A 17,014-nucleotide genomic window follows, 5' to 3' on the forward strand; every position below is an offset into this window, starting at 1 on the left:
TAATTTAATAAAATGCTCTCAAGTTGTTATGGTAAATGATTGAAGTAGCCATTTGTATGTCTGTATATATATTATATACATAAAATATGTATAACACTACTTGAGATTGTTATATCACTAAGATTGTTTAGTCGGCTTCAAATGAAAAAAGGGGAAAAATATACAGAGCAACATCGATTTCCATCTTCTTTGAATTAACTAAGAGCTCCATCCTAATCTTCCCTCACTCACCTGTTAGAACATATTCTATAATATATTGTTGCCATGTATTGTTAGAACATATTCTATAATATATCATTATCATATAATAGCATTACATTGTATGGTAGTTGTCTTAACCAATCCTCATTACCATATATAGCTTTACCTTATATAGTAATGACTTACTCTCCACACATGACTTCTCCTATATAAACTCTATATACTCTTGTATTATACATCACACACATCAATACAATATACTTTTCATATCTCTCTCTCTCTCTCTCTTTTATATTTAACATGACCCAAGGGAAATCCAAAACCTTCATCAATAGAGAGATATATAGACACATAGATTAATGGGTTTTGTGTTGCTAATGGTGTGAGCATTGAAGACCTAATTGAACTCAAGCATCCATTCACTGGTGGATCCAGGGGTGGGCTTGACTCAAGCCCTCCCCAAATTTTTTTTTTTTTTTTTTTAATATACCCAATTTTAGCCCAGACAAAAAATATATATATATATTATTACTAATATTATCCCACCCAAACAAATATTAGCCCACCCGTTGATAATTCCTGGATCCGCCCTTGCATACGTTGAAGGCTCCAGAGGAGAAAATTGTACCAGCAAAGATTCCGACGAAGAAAGAAATTCATGTTATGGCCTCGGAGAAATTTGAGACCTGAAATTTAACCGACAAGACAACCGAAGCTTCAAAGCACAACTAGTGCGCTTTATAGAAGACCCCAACAGTTGAACGAACAGTTCCGACGAACTTTACTCAGTGACCGAACAGTTCAAGAACTCCCGCGAGATATAGAACTTCAGTGAGCTTTGAACTTCATGACCACCGGCGAAAAGCTCTGAATACCAATAATCGACCAAACAAGTATTTAGAAAGCCTCAAACTCCATGATCTCGTCGCCATCGTTGTACTGACATCTTGCCACCGCTACTCTGTTAGCTAGTAGGTGAATAATATATAGAGAGAAAGAGGGTTAGAATGGTGATGAGAGATTAATGTAGGTGTTATTGGGGGGTGTTCTAAAAAATGGGTACTAAGAACCCAAATCCATTTGGGTTTTATATGCTACATTTTGTATATATATATGTTATATATAAAGAGAAAATGAGTAGAGAAAGAGAGCGAGAGAGAGGAGGTGGTGGTGGTTGGCTAGTACGTGAATAATATAGAGAGATAAAGTAAGCAAAGAGAGAGAGAGAAAAGATGGATGAAGGGTAATATAAGAATTTTAATTTATTAAGTACATAATATCAGCAAAATTTGCCATTAACTTACGTTAACTATTATAGAAGAGAGGTTCATGTAGGTTAGTTTTATTTTTAAAGAAAATCTTATAATTATGACAAACTATAGGGAGGTCACCTCAAATTATTAGTATTATTATTATCTCTTTATTTATTTTGAGTAATATTAGAAAAATCGTTCGATTTTTGTGGTGACTTCAATAATTAGAGTCAAACAAAGACACTTGTCAACTTTTAAACAATGAAAGATTCTCAAACTTAAATATTTATCTCAAGTTAACTTTTTCCCTTTTTTAAAAATCCCAAAGAATTGGGGGGCCTATCCCCCTTGTCTCCGTTCCTGCTGCAGGGGGCAGTGAGAGAGGTTAGGCTGTCAGTTGTTTGGAGGTATGCGCATATATAGACACATACGAGGCCACAACAGTCAATGTCTAAAATGGGAAACTATGCCAAAATCACCCACTTATACATTATCTTCACACATATTTTATCTTTTCCATTTCTTTATTTCTTTCTTCTTCTTCTTCAATTTTTATTTTTATTTTATTTTATTTTATTTTATTTTTTATTTGAAGTTAAAGCAATTATATTGAGAAAAAATGATGCTTTCTCTCGGAAAACAATAAAAAAATTGTGGGAACCAACTTTGCTGGTTCAATTGGATAAATAATAATGGAATTGAAATTAAGAAATATGAAGATAAATAAGAGATATTGAGGATTCCAAAGTACAACTTATTGGTCGCTTGTGATAAGAGATATTTAATAAAAAATCTTTGTGATCCTCGGAGTACGGATTTTAAATAATTCGTTGTATACCGTCAAAAAAAATAACACTTTATTTATGAAAAGGTGTTTATAAATATAAGTGCCAATAATCTCATTTTTAGATCACATTAAAAATGTGAGGCAATGTGGGAAGTTAGAATCAACCCTCCTGTTGTCCATTTGCACACTTTTCTCGATACTCATAATTTTACTCAAAACGTGTCTATAATTAAAAAATATCCACACATATAAATTTCAATAATAACCTCTTCCCTAACCACCTGAAACATCACTATCCACCGTAATACCATGTTGAAAAGTATGCAAGCCTATCTTCTAACAAAAAAACAATCTGGAATCAACGTTAGTGTGTGTGTCTGAGACACACAGTGTGTGTGTGTGTGTGGGGGGGGGGGGGGGTCCTGGCTTTAATCAAAGAAACAAAATCCAGCTACGACAACATGTGTCTACTTCTCATATGACAAAATGGGAGCAGGTGCATCTTCAAAGCAGTTTCAAAACCAAAACCCCACCACCTGAGCCTCTATTGCATCTATAAACATTAAACAACCAACAAAAACACACAGTTTTTTAGTGAAACAAACAAATTCAGATGGGTAATTCTCATTCAAATCAAATTCAGATGATTTTCATTGCCTAAGATACAAGTAAATTTCTATATTTGTCTTTCCCAAACAATTTCTAAACAAATCAAAAGCAACACTCACATACCAGAAGAAGAGAGACACAGAGAGAAAGAAAAAAGTAAATCAGAATGGATAGGCTTTATAATTGTTGCAGAGGGGCACATTAAACCAAAACTATTACATATCAAATTCCAAAAAAAAAAAAAAAAAAAAAAAAACCCATTACTAATGCCAAAAAAGACTTCCAAATCCATTAAAACCAAAAAAAGAAAAGAAAAGAAAAGAAAAGATGTATAGGCCACCCCTCCATCATAACCTTTTTTACTTTCTTTAAATCATCTTAATTTACTTTAATCCAATATTAACCTTCACAGCTTCTTCTTCCTTAACAGCAACAGTTTCTTTCACCTCAGCCTTAGGAGACTTCACCACAGCATTCCCACAACACAAGGTCCCTTAATTTGGCATTCACAACTTCTTCCTTCTTTGGTTCCTTTTTCGGTGCCTTTGTAGCGTAAGGAGATGAGACATAGCTCCTTTTTTCTGTTACTTTGTGCATTGGAAGTGTTTTAAAATATATAGTTATTTTTATAAAGGATCTTAAAATATTCTTTAAATATATTAGTTCCGTATTTTATAACACAAACAACATAGATCCATTTTGGAAAAGAAGTCACCCAGGTGCGAGAAGGCCGGAATTTTTGCAAGCACCATGAGAGAGAGAGTCTAAGGGTCCGGTTGGTTAGCTAGAAATTGACGATGGAAAGTAAGAGAAAGGAAAGTGAAGTGAAAGAAAAGAAAATTAGTTTTCTATGATGCATTTGGTTAGCAAAATTTTTTTTTGAAGAAACTTGTGAGAAAATGTTGTTTAATTAGTTTGGATAGTAAGAGAATGAAAGGAAAATAATTTAATATTTCAAAATTACCCTTATGAATTAAAATAATAATAATATATACAATTAAATAATAATAATATTAGTAAAATAATATATAAAATTAAATTACCCTTATGAATTTAATAATAATAATAATAATAATAGTGATAAAATAATATATATAATTGGATTTATAAATAAACATATATGTCTAGATATGTATGTGTCTTTTTATATAGGCTTTTTTTTTTTTTTTTTTTGGAAGTTTTCATTTTATATTAGGACTCTGCTATTAGATTAGTTTACTTAGTTTTGTAGGTGTAGCGAAGAATTTTAATTTCAAGAATAAAAGAGTTGTAATCACAATTTAGGAGTATTAATTTCTGTAAGAAAACTCTCCTTTTGTGAGTATTAAGAAACAAAAAGAAACATTTTACATAAGGGTATAAGAGGAAATTAATATATAATAATATAACTTTCACGCGAAAAAATTTTCGCGTGTTTTATAGAGGAAACATCTTGAGAAAAATCAAGCAGTTGCAAGAATATTACTTTCCTGAAAACTTTCCTTTTCACGCTAACCAAACGACTAAAAATCTTAAAAATTTTCTGTTTCTTTTCCTTTCTTGCTAATTCACGCTAACCAAATTAACCCTAAGTGAGAAAGAAAGTTTCTGGTGAAATTCTGAAGAAGGCCCGAAAAGGTATCTGGCGAAGGTCCAATGAAGTTTTTGGTGGACGAACCAGATTTTGGCGATAAGAAAATTATGGAATTTTAGAAATTATGTGTTGTTAAAGTTTCCAACTTGTGCACTAAATATATTCATATATATTGATATACTTGTTTAGACTATTATTTTTTAAAATTATATTTTTATTTTAGAAGAATGATTAGACGGACGGAGATGAATACATAAGTTCATAGAGGGTGTCACTCATGGACATACACATTGTTGAATCTGATTTAGTTGAATTCCGAAAATAATATTGCTATTTGATATTCTGATTACGCACCCCAAAACCTAAATTAAAATTATATTTTATTTCTTAATTTTGTATTTCTGAATATTACTATTATCTATTGCATATTTATATTTATATAATAATCTCCTCTTACTAACTGAATATTGTCATTTTTGTGATAGGTTCCAACAATTGTCTTTCATATTACAAATTAATGTCACACCAATCCTTAATTACAATGTCCCCAAACATAAAAAAAAAAATATCATTCATCCATAAAGAATACTATGGACTACTTTATTGTAGAAGATGAATCCTTTTAACTAGGACTAGTACGTACTAGAGAGTGAAGATACATGCACCCATGTCATCTTCCATTTGATGGATGAATCTTTCTAATAAAATTCCATTGACCAATCCATATGAATCATATATAATAATTTTCGCCTTGCGTTATTCAGTTTTTTTAAAACATAAAATTATAAAATAATGTATGTAAATTATATTTTTTTTAATTAATACTCGATTAAATTTTTTTTTTTTTGGTTTTGAAACTATCTTTTATAATTCTATAAAAACAATTTTTCGCTTTCCTAGGGATAAAGCACTTAGGTCCAGTTTGGTTGGAAAGAAACCAAGGGAAAAGTAAAGAAAAGAAATGGAGGGATATCAGTGGTGGATCCAAGGGGGGACTTGGGTGGGCTTGAGCCCCTCCCCAATTTTTTTTTTTTTTTTTTTAGTATTGGTATATTTAGCCCAATGTTTTACAAAAGAAAAAATTAGTGGTAACATTAGCTTTTTAATTTTAACCCATCTAAACAAGCCTAATATCTAAGTCACAATTTTAAAACAAAGGCCCAACCAAATAGGTTCAAGCCAAACAAGTCTTGAACAATCACTAAGCCAAAGTAAAGAGAATTCTTAAATTCATTATCTTGCACAAATCAGAGAGCTCACTCTTTCTCTCCCTCTAAAGTCTAACCTTATTTCCTCTAAAAAATTTCAACTCTTTAATCTTTCGATCCACAATTCCCTCTTATTTAATATTAGCCCCCAACCTCCCCCCCCCTCCCAAAATTAATAATTCCTGAATTCGCCCTTGAGGGATATAATTTTTTTGTGTTTGGTATAAAATTTTGGAAGGAAAATAGAAGAAATGAAAGGATTTGGGGAAGATATGTTTGAAGCTTGAAGAGTTATTTTGTTACATATCCTTCCAAAATTAGGAGGAAATGGAAGGAAAATCTAGCACTTTTAATGAAACCTTTAGAATGTAAAATTTGCCCTTATTTTTGTAAAAGATAAAATTTATGAAAAAGGGTTAGGGTGATAAATTCATTAAAATAAATAATTTATTTATTTTTTATTATTATTTTTTTTCTCCAAATATAATTATTGTTATTATTATTTTTTTTTTCTCTCTCTCTCTATTAAACAACCAAATGTGATAAATAGCTTACACTGTGATGTAACTACCCTCCCCTCTCATTTCTTTTCTTTTCTTTTCTCTTACAACTAATGAGTCTAAAGTTATCCCTCTTTCTTTCCAATTGTACCATAACATTGCATTAGTTTTAGCTTCATGATTTGAATTTTATAAAAATCGTTCTAGTACAATATCTGGACAAAATTGCAATGATTTAAATGAAATTATCGAATGGTCAATTGTCACGTACGTACATCTTTCATTAGATCTATCACCATAGGGCTTAGCAATGCATGCATGCATGCATGCCGTGCTGATCGTTGGCCTATACTAGAGAGTACCACGTACTCCCTCTGATTCAAATGGTTCATAATATTTGCCATTCAAAAATATATATGATGCTAATTATTGTACTTGCGTATCATTGTCGGCAATGTGCATAGAGTATTTGTCTATTTTGGAACATGGAGTGTTTAACTTTGTAAAATTATTTTTAATAACTTTATTATATGTTATTTTTCTCACCCTCTCCTTTACCTTTTATTACAATTATATTTTCTGGTTTGAGCACATGACATATTTCAGCGGTATGGCTTCACAAAGGGTCGCTAGTATTATTATTATTATTATATTTTAGTTTGTACTCACATACCTTCCTTTAATAAATTATTTGGACTTAATAAAAATTGATCTTAAAATCTGATACTTCATAAAATATCATGATTAAATCTTTTTCAACTAGGCTAACCCTTTAAAGTTGACCCTAGCATTATTATATGTGTGGTGTGCATATTGCAACTATTGACCCTCACTAGGGCACATCTTGCAGTGAGGAACTTAACGATTCAGTGATTTAATTTGTACGTGTTACCTTATGGGGCATTATTGAGCACCACTTATTGGGAACAATGGAGGTGTGATCTTTAAAGTGATGGAAAAATGATAATTTTAGGGTACGTAATTCTTGTCTTTTCAAATTATGAATAGTGTTGTCTGCAATTTTTTTTATTTTTTCCCTATTATTAGGACCGATCTTAATTTCGAATAAGCTCTCTGTTTTCAAAATCACTCCAATGCACTCGTCTTTATGACTTCAAACAAAGTCAATCTACAAAGCTACCACAAGAAGTGGTCATGATATATAGAAGAGATGATTCCTGCTGTTTGCCGTCCTATAGGGATCACCTCATCTGTTGGGATGTTGTGTTTGTATTATGTATGGTTATATATACCGTTATCGTATTATTGGTTTAATGTAGTCGTCGCATGAGTGATGTAAATTCGTCGTGTTGGTATTGGACATTCTACGACATAATAGAGAGATCTGTCTTTTATTTTGAAAAGTGATGAGCAAGATCTTTTAACGAAATTATTGGATAGTCTTCGTTCATTTAACATTTGGTGGACTAATTTAATAAATTAAAGTTATGTTGAGAATTCTTTGTAATATATTAATACATTCTTGTAGGGTTATTTTTTCAATTCAAAAGCCTGAATTTAACTAGTCGGTCAAATATCCATGGTTGAAAACTTTTTAATAATTTCTTCTTCTTCTGTGTAGGTCACGTGAGTGATTGACTTGCGAAACAAAGCTAGTTGGTATATAATTTGGTTGCCCTGAGCGCTTCAAAATATCAAGTGAATCAATTGATACTACTCACCAAGCTTTATATATATATAGTGGATTGACATTTTTTTTTTCTTTTGTTTTAATTGACTACCTTTTACCATTTTGGCTTCTTAAATATAGTTTTAAGGTTTTATTTATTATTTTTTTTTTTTGAAAAGTTAAGAAATCACACTTGTACACGGACACTCATGCCTCTATGGAGGCCTGGACCCAATGTGACAGTGTCTCTTTTGGAGAGAAGGGGTTTGTGCCAACTAACAAGTTGACAGAGACGTTTGGTCTTTTTTAGTTAGGAGGGTATGTCAATACCATCTCAATGAGGTGGAGGGTTTTGTGTCTGAATTTTGAATATTGGGTTTTTGTTTTTTTTTCCTTGACTCTCGTAATTTTGTATAGGTTTTTGAGATTAATCCCTTTTAAAAAAAACACAATGTTAGAGATTGGTTGTCAACAATCAATCTAATAAACAATGTTAACGTTAAAAACTTTTTTAAAATAAAATTCCAAAACTAACCCTAATTTGTTTCCACCAATCTACCCTAGAGGATGATCCGAACCCTAACCCCTCTCTCTTTTAAAGAAATTGCCCCTCTTAAAGAAATTGAAATTGTCAATTCTTTACTTCATATACTCATGATATATTTGGTGATTATTTTTTCAATTATTATAATTATTTTTTCTTAGAGCACGTTGTGGAGGGAAAAATCCCTCTCCAATAAAAGTCATCCACGTAGCCACAATAGAAGTTTTATTTTTAATCTCTTGACAGGTTACAAAAGCCCAGCCCTATTCAAGCCCAGATAAAGTCACTGACAGCCCAAGATCGCTAATGTTAAACTTCCGGCCCATTAACAAAGTCATTTGGACCAAGTTGCATTCGGCCCAAATTCATTTGAATAAGGAACTAGTCCTGCTAATCAAAGGATCCAACATAGAAGGAAAGTTCTATGAAGGGAAACTCTGGCATGGAAAGAATTATAAAAGGGAAAAATTATACTTGTAAAGAATGGTGTATATGGAATGAATTAAAGAACAAGCAAGACGAGTGTTACCATAATTCCACCACCTTTTTGTATATAAATAGAGACTTAGTCCTCCAATAACAGATATAGAGCAATATACGTTTTTCTCTTAATAATTCTTGTTAATGTTTATTTTTCTTGAGTGAGTTGTATTATTTCTTTAATTTTTTTTTGGATAAGAGAAATTTTGCATCTACACTTTGGCGCCGTCTGTGGGAAACGTATAGAAATATACTCCCATAATTGATTCAAATCTTTTATACTACTACGATCTGGAATGTCAATCGGAGGATTCACAGCAGCAGTTGATCAACAGATGGAGTTAATGCAAAAGATGCGAGAAGAGTTCTTGTATGAATTCGAAACATTTCGTCAGGCGAACGAGGCCAGCACGGCTTAGATTGCGTTGCTTCAGCAGAGGAACGATGCCCTTCAAACTGCGATGGCTCAGATAGCACCGCAACCACCACCAGGTGATGCGGTAGCACCTCGCCCCAACCAAAACATTCCTCTGATTAATGAACCTCAGGCTAATGAGGTACGACCTAATGAGGTTCAGCAAGAGCAGAGGACAAAAACCGAGGTGGTCGCTTTGGATAATCATCTTCGTCGTACGCAGAACAAACAGGCTGAGTCCAACCGCAAGCTTACGGTATGGTCTAATGGTATTCCGGATGGCGCTGGCGTACAGGAGGCCTTTGATGAGAAGAGGCTCCTGAGGATTTAGACACCCACCGAGATGGCCAGAGAGCATAAAAACTCTCTAGTGAAGACTCCGTTCACCGATAATATATACCTCGTCGATAGACCTAAAAAGTTCACCATGCCTTCTTTCACTAAGTTTGATGGTACAGGAGATCATTCTCATCACCTTGATCACTATTCACAGAAGATGGCTTTGGACAATCACAATGATGCATTCATGTGTAAGGTTTTTTTAACTAGTCTCACGAGAGCCGCATTGGAATGGTTCAAGAATAGGCCGCACAAGTCCATTCCAAACTACGAAACTTTGTGCACTTATGTTCCTAGCACTGTATTGAAGAAATAAGAAGTAGAAGAAGACCATCGCTAGCCTCTTCACTATAAGGCAAAAGAGAGGAGAAACACGGTAAGATTTCCTGTCCAGGTTTAACATAGAGGCCTCGGAGATAGCAGATTGTCATCCAGAGACTACTATAGAAACGTTTAAGATCGGTATGACTCATGGAACCAAGTTCCATACCTCCCTTGTTAAATACTCCCCTCCAAACATGCAAATTCTCAATGCTAGGGCACAAGTTTACATTCGACTGGAGGAGAACGTGACCCACCGAGCACAGCATGCCACTCTCGTCACGGTAGAAAGTAAGCCTTGGGAAAAGGCTTTAAGTTTGAAGAGTCAAAGAGGCCAGTATGCCTCAGTATCGGTCGCTCAGGTAGCTAAGAAGAGGCAAAGGATAGAGGAAATGTTCACACCTCTTCGTACAACCTTGGCTCGGCTATTTCAAGAAAACAAGGTGAGATTCGCAGCCAATGAGGCAACCCTTGGAGCAAAGGGACAAAAGCAAACATTGCGCCTACCATAGGGATTACGGGCATACAACCAATGATTGCAGATCCCTTAGGCGGCAAGTGGAAAACATAATAACTAGAGGTGAGTTGGCAGACTACCTCACACCAAAAGAGTACGTGAAACCTCGGGAGGTCAATCCTCGGAAAGTAGAAGGAAATCAAGTCAAGGTCATCCATGCAATATATGGGAGATCGGAGGAAGACCGGGAGTCAGAAGAGGTATACCGTTCTAGGCTGAAAGCAGCCCATAAGTTAAGAAAGTTGTCCTCAATAAACACTATTGCTTCGGGTAGTATTAGTATTAGGTTCAGAGATGGAGATTTGTCCAGAGTTTAGCTTCCCCATGAAGATCCACTTGTTATCAGTCTTCTTGTAGCAAATTGCATGATCAAAAGAGTCTTAGTAGACCCAGGTAGTAGCGCCAATATTATAACAAAAACAGTCTTTGAACAGTTGGAGATCCCATCATCATCAATTCGTCCCATTACCAGTCCTTTAATAGGGTTTGATGGGACAAGGGTGGACCCCATCTGGGTAATCGATTTATCCGTCACTGCAGTAAAAAGGACACTGAAAGCAAACTTTGTTCTGACAGAGATTGACCCTTCCTATAGTCTCATTATGAGAAGAGGTTGGATCCATAGAATGAATGGAGTCCCATCTACCCTTCATCAGGTGATGCGTTGCTTATCTCCAGATGAAAAAGAAGTCATTAATCTTTGGGGAGATCAAGTCGCTGTAGAAGAATGCTACATGCTGACTCTGAATGAGCCAAAGAAGGGGGTTAAGCAGTCCAAACCAGATCTGATCTCCGAAGATACTCTTAAATAGCAATTACAGAGTCCTCTGCCCAAATGCTTGGAAGAAAAAGAAGAGGTTGAAGCTACAAATCCCACCGAAGAATCTCTTGAAGCCGTTGAAATTATCCTCGGCAATCCTCAGAAAATCACTTATATGGGCTCTTCCCCCACAGCCAAAGAGAATGAAGTTTTAATTGATGTTATCTGGAGGAATTCAGATACGTTTACCTGGGACCACTCGGACATGCTTGGGATTAGCTCTTCGGTTTCGTGCCGTTGCCTAAAGGTGGATCCTTCGTTCAGGCCAGTCAAACAAAAACACAGAAGGTTCGCTCCTGAGTGAAATTGAATCATTGCTAAAGAAGTAGACAAGTTGCTTCAAACAGGCTTCATCCGGGAAGTACAGTACCCTCAATGGCTTTCGAACGTCGTGGTGGTCCAAAAAAAGAATGGAAAGTGGAGGGTTTGTATAGATTTTACCAATCTCAATAAGGCTTGTCCTAAGGATAGTTTTCCACTACCAAAGATAGATCAGATGGTTGATGCTACTACAGGCTATGAAAGACTTATGTTCCTTGATGCGTATTACGGGTATAACCAGATTCCTATGAGTCCAGAAGATGAAGAGAAAACATCATTCATTATAGAGAAGGGAACTTACTGTTACAAAGTCATGCCCTTTGGACTTAAGAACGCTGGGGTGACCTACTAGCGACTCGTTAACAAGATTTTCGATGAGATGCTGGGAAGAACAGTCGAGGCCTATATCGACGACATGGTAGTGAAGAGTGCGAAGAAGGAAGATCATCCTAGACACCTCCAAGAAGTCTTTGACATTCTGAGAAAGTATAATATGAGGTTAAATCCAAATGTTCCTTTGCAGTCTCTTCGGGCCAATTCCTTTGCCACATTGTCAACAAGAGAGGAATAGAAGTAAGCCCGGCTCAGGCTCAGGTCCCCATACAGAATCAGGAGCCAAAAACTCGCAGGGAAGTACAGGTTCCAACCGGCCGAATCGCAGCTCTGAGCCGCTTTATATCCTGATTATCCGATAAGTGCAAACCGTTCTTTGATGCAATAAGGTCAAAGAACAAAGACATATGGGGGCCTCAGCAACAAGAGGCTCTCAATCAGTTGAAATGCTACATGGTTGAACCTCAATTCTGTCTGCTCCAAAGCCTGGTGAAACCCTCATCATGTACTTAGCAATCTCTTGCATCGCCACAAGTGCCGTGCTGATCAGAGAAATTAGAAGGAAAGAATTAGTACCCAGTCTTTTACTCAAGTATGACAATGATAGATGCTGAAACACGGTATAGTAAAGTAGAGAAGATCATACTAGTCTTAGTATATGCAAAACGAAAGCTTCGGCATTATTTCAAGTCTCACCGCATTGTGGTCCTCACCAATTACCCTATGAGACCTATTCTTTCCAAGCTAGATTTATCTGGAAGAATTACCAAATGTGTAATCGAACTTAGCTCCTTCGATATATCTTATGAGCCGTAGGTGTCACACAAAGGGCAGGCATTGGCCGACTTCCTCCTTAAGTATGAAGATAAGCTCGAAAAGCCAGACCCTCTCGAACCACAATGGGAGCTTCGGGTAGATGGTTCCTCGAACCTAACTAGTGCCGGGGCCGGAATAGTTATCATAACCCCCAAAGGCACTAAGTTGCAGCAGTCAGTTCACCTGAATTTTCCAGCCACTAACAATGAAGCCGAGTATGAGGCCTTGCTTGCCAGACTTCGGCTGGCGAACCAGCTCCAGGTAAAGTGTCTAAAGGTTTTTAGTAACTCCAACTTATTGTGAATTAGGCGACAGGCAAATATCAGCCCAAAGAAGAAAGAATTAAAGCATACAAGGGGGCTGTAGAGAGTGCTACACGTGGATTCGATCAAATCGAATTCCACTAAGTACCTCGTGAGGAGAACTCCGAAGCAGATCAACTAGCCACAGCGGCATCTTCCTCAGATGAAGATTTGGTCCAAATAGTGCCAATAGACATCCTGGACGAACCTAGTATAAGTCCTCGGTAGAAGATAATGTTGATCCCGGACATTCCACGAGAACCATGCTCGATGGATCCGTTGGAAGCCTACCTCAAGAACGAAACTCTTCAGAACCAGAAAGCCGAGGCAAGGAAAGTCAGGTTTGCCGCAGCCAAATACTCTATTATCAATAATCAGTTGTACAGAAAGTCATTCTCAGGTCCTTACCTGAAGTGCTCAAGCCCCACTGAGGACCTCGTAATATTAAAGCAAATTCATAACGGGGATTGTGGCAACTACTCCGGCGGCAGATCCCTGGCACATAAGGTCTTAACTCAAGGTTACTTCTGGCCATACCTGGCTCGGAATGTTGAAGAATATGCTAGGAGATGCGACAAATGCCAGCGACATGGCCCAATGAAACATCAGCCTGCTGAAGATTTGCACGCAATGGCAAATCCGTGGACATTTGTACAATGGGGGATTGATATTGTCGAACCTTTACCCAAAACTGTGGAGCAAAAAGAATATGTGTTGCTAGCCACGAATTACTTCACAAAGTAGGTAGAGGCAGAGGCTTATTCGAGAGTAACCCATGAGCAAGTAAAAAGTTTTCTATAGAACAATATAATTTGCCGATTTGGAGTGTCGAAGGTTATCATGATGGACAACGGTAAGAACTTGGACAACAGAAGTACAAGAAAATTCTTCGCCGAGCATGGGATTAGGCAGAAGTTGGCCGCGGTTAGTCATCCACAAGGGAATGGGCATGCTGAAATAACTAACCGAACCATCTTCAGCTGCCTGAAGAAAAAGTTGGAACAATTCAAGTCGAAGTGGTACGAGAACCTGCTTAAGGTACTTTGGGCATACCGAACCACCCCAAGACTACCAACGAGGGAAAGCCCATTTGCAATGGCTTATGGGTCCGAAGCTGTCATCCCCACGGAGTCAGCAGTACTAACTCTTAGGACACATTTGTTACTCGAGATGAATAATGGTCAACAGCTTGAGCATAGCCTCGACCTCTTAGAGGAGAAGAAGGATATTGCAGCAATTAGGCTTGCTTCATACAAAAAACAGTTGTGTAACAGTTATAATAAGCGAGTCAGGTTCAGAAGCTTTGTAGTGGGCTATTGGGTGTTGAAGCAGGAAACAACACACGTAAAGAAGTTGCAACCCAATTAGATAGGACCCTACAGAGTCACAAAAGTGGTAGGGAAATGAGCTTACCGGTTAGCCAAAGCTGATGGGCGTACAATTGCACGCCCATGGAATGTAATACACCTTAATCATTAGACAATATAATCAACTTGTCTTTCTACAAATATGGCTGCTTATAGGCCCACATAATAAAAGATTCTTATTAAGTACACCTCTTTGCACCTTTTTTCTAAAACTTATTGATGTAAGATATTGCTTGCTACTACTTTCTTTTCTGTCATAGGGGGTAACACATATACCCTACTGTTGATATTACTATTGATATTACGACAAAAGAATGATATTATGACAAACGAAACTATATTTTTTAGCTTTTTGGTTGTACTTTTTTCCCACATCAATAAACTATAATTCTGCAAGTCCTTTTACATAGGGGCGTACTTTAGCATGAATGTATACTGCAACGAGTGCCCATTGGAAATTAAAGCATGTACCTAGGCCATATAGCCAAATGATACTCTTTGTAATAGTTTTCCTCATTTTTAGACACAAATCCCAAATGTGTTTAGCCGAAAACATGTATTTTGTTGTGCTCCCACATCGGTTAGACATAGCTTTAAGCTTTCCTTTATATAAGGAACAATGAAAGTATTTGGGTGTATTGCAAAGAGGGCCTGTTGGTAGATTTAGTAATTTGTTCTTGATTCGGTCCCTACTGATCTAGTGTTTATTCCAGTAATCCATTCTATTACTTGATTCTGATCTGTCAGTACTATTTTTATTCTGTGAGTCCAGATCCAAACAATAAGTCCTAAGAACTAAACAGTAAGTCCCAAGGAAGGGCCTGAGCGGATAGGCATGAGCGGATGAGTGCAGGAATATGATATAGATACCAACTTACCAGAGTCATGAGCATAGTTTGTTTTACCGGGAGACCACACAAGTTTAGTCAGTGATCAGTTATCATGAATAGGTTATTCAGATCCACCTCTTCGGTGAGTTCTAGAGCCAGTTCTTCTCACATTCCTCCTCCAATTCCAGACAAAGTTAATGAAGAAGAGTACCAAATAGAATATAGTAACTTAGACTTTAGAGATTGGAATATCCCCAGAGTCTCAACTAAAGAAGTTTATGAAACCAGTTTTCTGAAGTCAACCTTTATTACGGATTATACAGTTAAAACAGTAGAGCAAATATATTCCTTGTCTAAAGAACATGAAAAATGCCAGTTACTCACAGCTAAAGCAATTCAAAGACATAGAGAACGAGGATACAATTTTATCAATATCGGACTCGTTCAAGTTGCAGTTAAACCATTCACAACCAGAGGAATAAATGCCTCTGTCTTATTAGCTCGTAGAGATGCTAGGTTCATTGATTATGATCTCAGTCTATTAGGAGTAGTCAAAACAAGTCTTTGTAATGGCCCAATTCATTTTAACTGTTATTTAGATTTTACCCTTAGTCTCAGTGACCCCCATTTACTAAAAGCTCTTAATCTAAATATTAAAACATCAGGTTATCCTATGCTCTCTGGATCTCAACCCTTAGGATTGATTTACAGAATTTATTACAAAACAATGAAAACAAATCTCAATGTTAAAGCAGTTCAAAAAGACATGAAAGGTCATACTTTGTTAATCCAGAGTAGCACACCTAATGCCAATATCCAAATAAGGAAAACAATTGCCTGGAAAGACATTTTGTTACCTAACGAATGGATTCTTCAAAACGAGAATCACCTGGCAAAAATTGATAATGATATTAACAATCTTGACAGAGTACAAGAATTTCTAGATGGTACAGTCAGAATAAGCTTTGATGAACAACGTTTTCTGGCTAGATCTTGACCTTCCACTTCTTTTTATAGGTCAGACACCAGCCTGTTAGGAAGAAAAACTGAAATTCCTCCTCTACATAGAAAAAATTCTAATTTGGACCATAAGTTAATAGATATCAAATTCAAAGGTCAGAAAACAGAAGAACAAGTTAATCATCCTTATTATACACAATAAGGAACCAGAAACTCCGCGGTCCCTTACCCCTACAGACGCCAAAATCAATCCCATTAACCCACAGTTAAATACTATTAGTAAACATTTCTCCTACAATCTGTCCAAATTACAAAAAGAATATGATTCAAAAGAAAACAAGGAAAAAAGAAAAACCTTTAATAAAAAAAAATAGTGACAAAGAAAAGGCCAGGATCCTACAAAAATGGACCAAATTCATGATAGAACACAAGCTCGAAGTTCATTTCTTTGATTATCTAGAAAATTATTATAATAAGATTAATGTTTTAACCAAGATTAAGTGGACTAAATCTGATAAAATAATGGTCTCCTCCCCCCATCCTCCCTTAGAATCGGTAATTCTTGATCACATGGGAGCTAAAGTTACTGCCTTTCCTCTAAAGGTAACCAATACAACTGATCCGAATGTTAGAAAGGTAATTGAACAAAACAATTTCACAAATCAGTACCTACGCACGATTGGTACCCAGTTAGATAAACTTGAAGTTACTCTTACTCAGACGGCTACCCCTAAACCTTCTCTTCCTTCAATGATAGAAAAACCATTAATCACCATGCCTATTCAAAGAAAATGACTTCCTTTACCTCGGTCAGACCCTTCTACAATTGCCCAAATAGAAACCATTCTCAAAACCCTTGAAAAAGGAAAATCTAAAGTCAAGGATGAA

Source organism: Cornus florida, unplaced genomic scaffold, assembly GCF_030987335.1.
Source record: "Cornus florida cultivar Cherokee Brave unplaced genomic scaffold, ASM3098733v1 CherokeeBrave_3.0.0_Hap2_Chr09, whole genome shotgun sequence".
Lineage (NCBI taxonomy): Eukaryota > Viridiplantae > Streptophyta > Magnoliopsida > Cornales > Cornaceae > Cornus > Cornus florida.